Source organism: Camarhynchus parvulus, chromosome 5 (assembly GCF_901933205.1).
Source record: "Camarhynchus parvulus chromosome 5, STF_HiC, whole genome shotgun sequence".
NCBI classification, from domain to species: domain Eukaryota; kingdom Metazoa; phylum Chordata; class Aves; order Passeriformes; family Thraupidae; genus Camarhynchus; species Camarhynchus parvulus.
Genome location: NC_044575.1, coordinates 26,425,709 through 26,431,240, shown reverse-complemented (window position 1 = coordinate 26,431,240; position 5,532 = coordinate 26,425,709). Strand labels below are relative to the sequence as shown.

General features: G+C 46.5%; 1 protein-coding gene across 2 annotated transcripts in view; it reads left to right on the top strand.

Annotated features, from left to right (window-relative positions):
* The first annotated feature begins 3,457 nt into the window (after positions 1-3,457).
* The window catches only part of RBM25 (RNA binding motif protein 25), a 32,820-nt gene continuing 30,745 nt past the window's right edge, over positions 3,458-5,532 (top strand). For both annotated transcript variants that reach the window (XM_030949096.1, XM_030949095.1), the window contains exon 1: positions 3,458-3,572. The gene's annotated coding sequence lies outside the window, so the exon portion shown is untranslated. The remainder of the gene's footprint in view (positions 3,573-5,532) is intronic.

The window sequence follows — 5,532 nt, the reverse complement described above, 5'->3', positions numbered from 1 at the left end:
TCACCGCGGAGACGGGAAGGCGGCGAGCAGAAGGCGGGGCGGCGCGGGCACGCCGGGAGCTGTAGTCCGGAGGCTGCACCGCCCCGGACTCGCCGCGCCGGCCGGGATGCCCGCTGCCCGTGGCGGGTAGGCGCGGTGATGCGGAGGTTTTCTGCTCCCCTCGTTTTGTTTTCGCCCTCACTGTCTCACACCTGCCTGGGCTCCCCAAGGAGCTGCGCCGGAGGAGAGTAAACAGCCCCCAGCAGAGTTTAAAGGGATGAAATTCGTAGCGAAGTTCTTTCCTCCCACCGCCTGGAGAACGACGAGGCGGCTGGCCCAGGCGTCCGGATCTGGCAAATGAATGGATCACGGTGTCCACCTGAGACGGGAGCACTTGGTGCCCAAATCTCATCTGCCACTCATGGGTTTAAACGAAGTCTCGACAAGGAGAGCCACTGGTCACTGTCATTGCAGCTTTTGGGGTTTTTTTCACTACTGTAGCTTCAACCTATGGGTAAACAGCCATCATTTACATAGCTAAAAGAGACTGCAGGTCCAAAATAGAGGCACACACCTGCCAAGAAATGGCAGATTCACTGTCACAAACTGGAGCCATGGGAATCGGAGCTGAACGCCAAACAGAGATGGTCAAAGAAACCACTCGGTGAGGAAGGACCTTGGCCAGCAGTAGCTCAAACCCCATGTTGGCTCATGGGATGCTACAGGAAAATATCGAGTTACTTTCCATTGGCTGATTTAGATAATATGTAAAAATATTTTTGTTGTAGCATAGCCAGTGCACAGGCAATTTCTCTTCTAAAGTAACAAGAGTTTTCAGCAGGATGTTTGGATCAAATGCTAGTGGTTACTTCACCAGAGGAGGGACATGCACTGTTTTCCTTCAGTGGACATTGCATGTTGATAAGCAAGAGCTATAAGGTGCCGCTGCTTCAGTTTTAGATAGTTTCAAAAGGGAGCTAAACTACAAAATTGGATATCCATGTAGAAGGCACTGATTGCAAGTTTACCTTTGAAGTATCATCATTTCACAAAACTGAGTCAACAGGTCCAATTACTGCAAAAATGAGGCATCAATGAATTTTCTAACACAAGGAGTGAATGAGGCCCTCTCAGAATTAAAGTGTATTGCTGAAGTACTTCTGTTATACTAGATTGTACTATATATATATTTTTGTGTAGGCATATACATGATTTAATTATTTCTTTTATGCAGCTTAGTGATGATGAATGACTGAAGACTGGCACAGTAACTCTCTTCCCTGTTCTCTTTCATGCTGTTACAATAATGTATTTTCACTCGGTATTTTGCATAAAAGATAATTTAAGAGATTGACAAAATTGACTGACATCTAGGTAAGAATAAAGTTTTGGTGAACCAAATGTCTTCAGACTGAAAAAAATCCTGAGTAATGAATATAACTAATACATATGAGGTAGAAACTTTTAAATCTCACAATACTATTCAGAGGAGCCGAGGAATGAGATCAATGAGTCTGGCATCTAAGGGATCTTCCTCTGAGTGCCTCTATTTAGACTGGTAATGTGATGGAGGGAGCAATTAAAGGACATGAGGAAGGGAAGAAAAAATGTATATATAATGTTTAGAATGCATAGTCTAGAAACAATGTGAACCCTGTACTCTGAGGTGCTGCCTAACATTTTTTGAATGATTTCTCATGCTTGAAATACAAGACAATTACCAGACAAAAAGAGCACCTCTTAATTTTAACCTTAATATTAAAAGCCATGTACTGCAATCTTCATGACTAGCTTGAGCACAAAATCCTGGAGTTTGCAGTGAGAACTGAAGAATGTGAACTGTGATCAGTATCTGGAAAAGGGATCTCAGTTGCATAACTAAAAGGCAGGAAGATAATACAGGCACTAGGGATGGGCAATTCTAAAATCCCATAGCAGAAAGAGTAAAGACAGGAAAGTAGCTACATTTACTGGATGCTTCTGCTGCTATTCTTCCTTGATTAAGAAAGATACAGAAGGCTACAGTTGATTTGTGTAAGAAGAATAAATGCAAAATAGCCTATTTCTTTGGCTAAAAAAAAGATGAACCTCTACATAAGCAAAGCCTTTGGAATGTTTCCTGTAAATAAAAACTTATTACAGCAGTACAAATCACTTTAGGATTCACATTTCTTTAAGCTGAGCTGTTGTTGTGTGAGAAAACAACACAGAGAAGATTCTGAAAATTTTTGTCATGCCCTTTCTCTTTTCCTTGCTTTTCTTAGGTATGCTTATAAATTATTTTACATATTAACACAGTCAGTAAAGTAGTTACTAAATATGTATTAGTTTAAGGGAGATAGGCCACCTCTTTAGAATAAGCTGTTATTAACAGAAAGTAAAAATGCTATTTCTGGTGGGATAAAAATTACATTCAAACTTGAAGTATTTCTTAAATCTCTTATTGCTAAAATATTTACCCTTACACATCAGGTAAAGCAAGATGATGAACAGGACCTTAGTTCCAACACAGTTGTTGGTTTTTCAGTAGCACATATGACATCAGCCAGCCAGTTTTAATCTGGTTTGTACTGAAGAAGTCATTCTCCAGGTGGAGATTTTGTCATTGGACATTTGTCTTTTGAGTACTTTTCTTTAAACAATGGAAAATACAACACTTTTTCCTTAGCTAATCCAACATTTTTTAAACAGATTTATGTACATGTTCATTTTGTGGTCTACCTCGTAATAATCTGTAAGATCACGTTCCTCTCATTCATAGTCGCTTCCTCTTTCCACTTCCAACTCCTTGCCACCAGTGGTGTAACTACAGCAATTACTGTCTTGCAGGTCACGTTGAAAATTGTCTCTTAATGTAGTCTAAATGCTGAAAGTAGGTCAGAGAAACTACCAGTTGTAGACCATGGCTAGGCCCAACAGCAGTGATATCTTTCTGATGAACACACAGCTGCCTAAGACACAATCTTTATGCTGTGTAAATTCTTCGGTTTTTTACAGCACACAGAACCTTCCATGAAAACCAGCTGTATCCTGGGCTGCGTGCCAAACAATGCGGGAGGGGATTCTCTGACTGCGGTACAGCCCGTCCCGACCACCGTCACGGGCAGGTCGCAGCTCAGCATGGCCTGAGTGACTGGCTGAGAGGGCCATGACGAATGACAGACAGGCCAGGCTCCGTGCCACCCACAGCCGGAGACTTGCCGGGGGCTTGCCGGGGCCTCCAGCCGGCCCTAGCCCCGATCGGCGGCACCGGACCTCGACATGGAGGAGCTCCGAACCGGGTCACGGCCCCGCGTCGCCGCCGAACCAAAGATGGCGGCAGCGCGCATGCCCTTTGGCTGCCCCGGCCCCTCTGCCCGCCGCCGCTCTATGGTCGCCGCGGTACTGCCCGGGCGCGGGAGGGGGCGCTCTGGCACGGCCGCCTCTGTGGTGGGGCGCGCGGTGCACGCCGGGCCCCTGGCGGAAGAGGCGGGTCACATGACCCCGCGCGGCGCGGCGGCAGCGGCTCGGCGCGGTGTGTTCGCGGCCTAGCGGGGCCTCAGCCGGCCCAGCGCCTTCCCCGCGCCATCCCCGCCCCGCTCCGCAGCCGAGGGGTGAGAACCGAGGGGCTGCGCGGGGAACAGGGAGGCAGGGAGGGAGGGCGCACGGTGGTGGCGCCTCGGCCGCCCGCTGGGCGGAGGCGCGGCCGGGACCGGGCCGAGGCCGCTGGGCCGCGGCGGGGGCTGGCTGGGGAGGCGGCTCGGGCCTGGACGGGGCGTGGAACGGGCCAGCGGCCTCGGGGCGGTGCTCGCGAGGCCCGTTCGCTTCCTCTCCCTCTGGGACGCGTGGGACTCCATTCCGCCGGCCCCGGCGGAGGTTGGGGAGCGGCCTCGCGGGAGGCGAGGGGAGCCCGTCGCACGCCCGGCACCAGGACCGGCGCGGAGCTTTGCTGGCGCCCGACGCTGCCCCCCGGGCCCGGCCGCCTTGGACTGTGGGTGGGATTTTTACTCTTGCACGTCGGGGAAACCGATCACGGTAGGAGACGCGATATATTGCGACAAGGAAGTTATTGTCCTTAGTGTGGATTGGCGTGGTCATTTTAAAACACGTGTTAGCAGGTCCTAGGTAAAATAATCAAGAGTGATTCATCCGTGTCAGGAGCCGTTGTGATGCGCACACGGCATGTTTTTCTCATGATGTCTTTTTCCGTTGAAGAAAAAGACCTTTGTCTGCTTGAAGGGGAGTTTTTTGTTTCAACCCGGGGAATATCCTGAACACAACTAATGGTTTTGTTGTTTCTTTTTTTAGGTCGTTAACGGCCTTAGAGAAAGTTAGCTCTCAAAAGTTTTATATTTCTTAGCCCATTCAGACTACAATGCACACAACACTGCATTTTAGTCCTTTTTTTGTGTGTGGCAGGAAAGCATTACTTCAGGTATTGCATCAGCATTTATGGAGTGAGTTCAGAACGAATTAAAAGGAAGAATAGGAGAGTTTCTTACTTTCTCTGTGAAGGAGTGGCATTGATCAGAGTGCTTTGTGTTTGCTTGTTTCTCTGCCTCTAAATGCTCATTCGTGTAAATGTTGTAATGCCACAGCCATGTTTCTGTTTTGGGAAGAGTCAATAGCCAAGTTAGAATGGAAAGCCACTTACTTCACTAACCAGGGCTTTGTATGGGTGCAGAGGCACAGAATTCGGAATTAAATCAAGTATCTTAAAGTTTTGATGACATACTTAATAGACCTCTACCTAAAGGGCTTTTGGACTGAGTCTTTGGTTGGGGTAAACACGTTGCTTTTTGTGCTGCTTCATAGTAACAGTGTGGGATGCGGCTGTTCCACAGCAATTACTAAACTCTTTCTAGGTCACCTCTGAAAAACAAGTTAGAGCAAATACTGGTATTTTTGTTCTTAGCTTAGGAAATCTATAATATATTTTATCTCTCCCCATGTCTGTTGTGTTTAACATTTAAATCTTGCTTTGCTTGCAGGCCATTTTGGAGAAAACTCTAGGGGTCTGAGAAAGTGGTCATTTTCACTGAGGAAACCAGTTGGCTTGGAATAGAAGATTTTTCTTTTAGGGAGATTTTTTTGATGACAAATAATAATATAAACAGCACCTTAGTTGGGTGACAAACTAGGAGGTTGTTTTTGTGATGGAATGGCTTAAATATCCACCCATGGTGTGGGACCAACACATAAACCTGTGTGATAGAACAGACTTTAATACACGGGTTTGTTGTGTATGTTTTCTTCAGCCTGCACAGTTGTTTTGTGCAACTTACTCTAGACTAAGGGTACAGACTTTTTGTGGTGCAGAAGTGTTTGGGGAAAATACTGAAAGGAAGTTGAAATCAGATAAAATTAAATCAAACTATATCAGCCATACTGTCACTGTTGCTATGACACCTCATGTATGTATTCCTAAGACACATGAAGTTTGTTTGTGTATTAAGACTTGAGGGGTTTTGCAGACAGTTTTAACTTTGTTTGGTGTAGCAGTAGTAAGTATTGCAACTGGTTGGTTCATGGGGAACTTCAGTGCTTTGAAATTGGTTAAGATGTTTTTGCAAG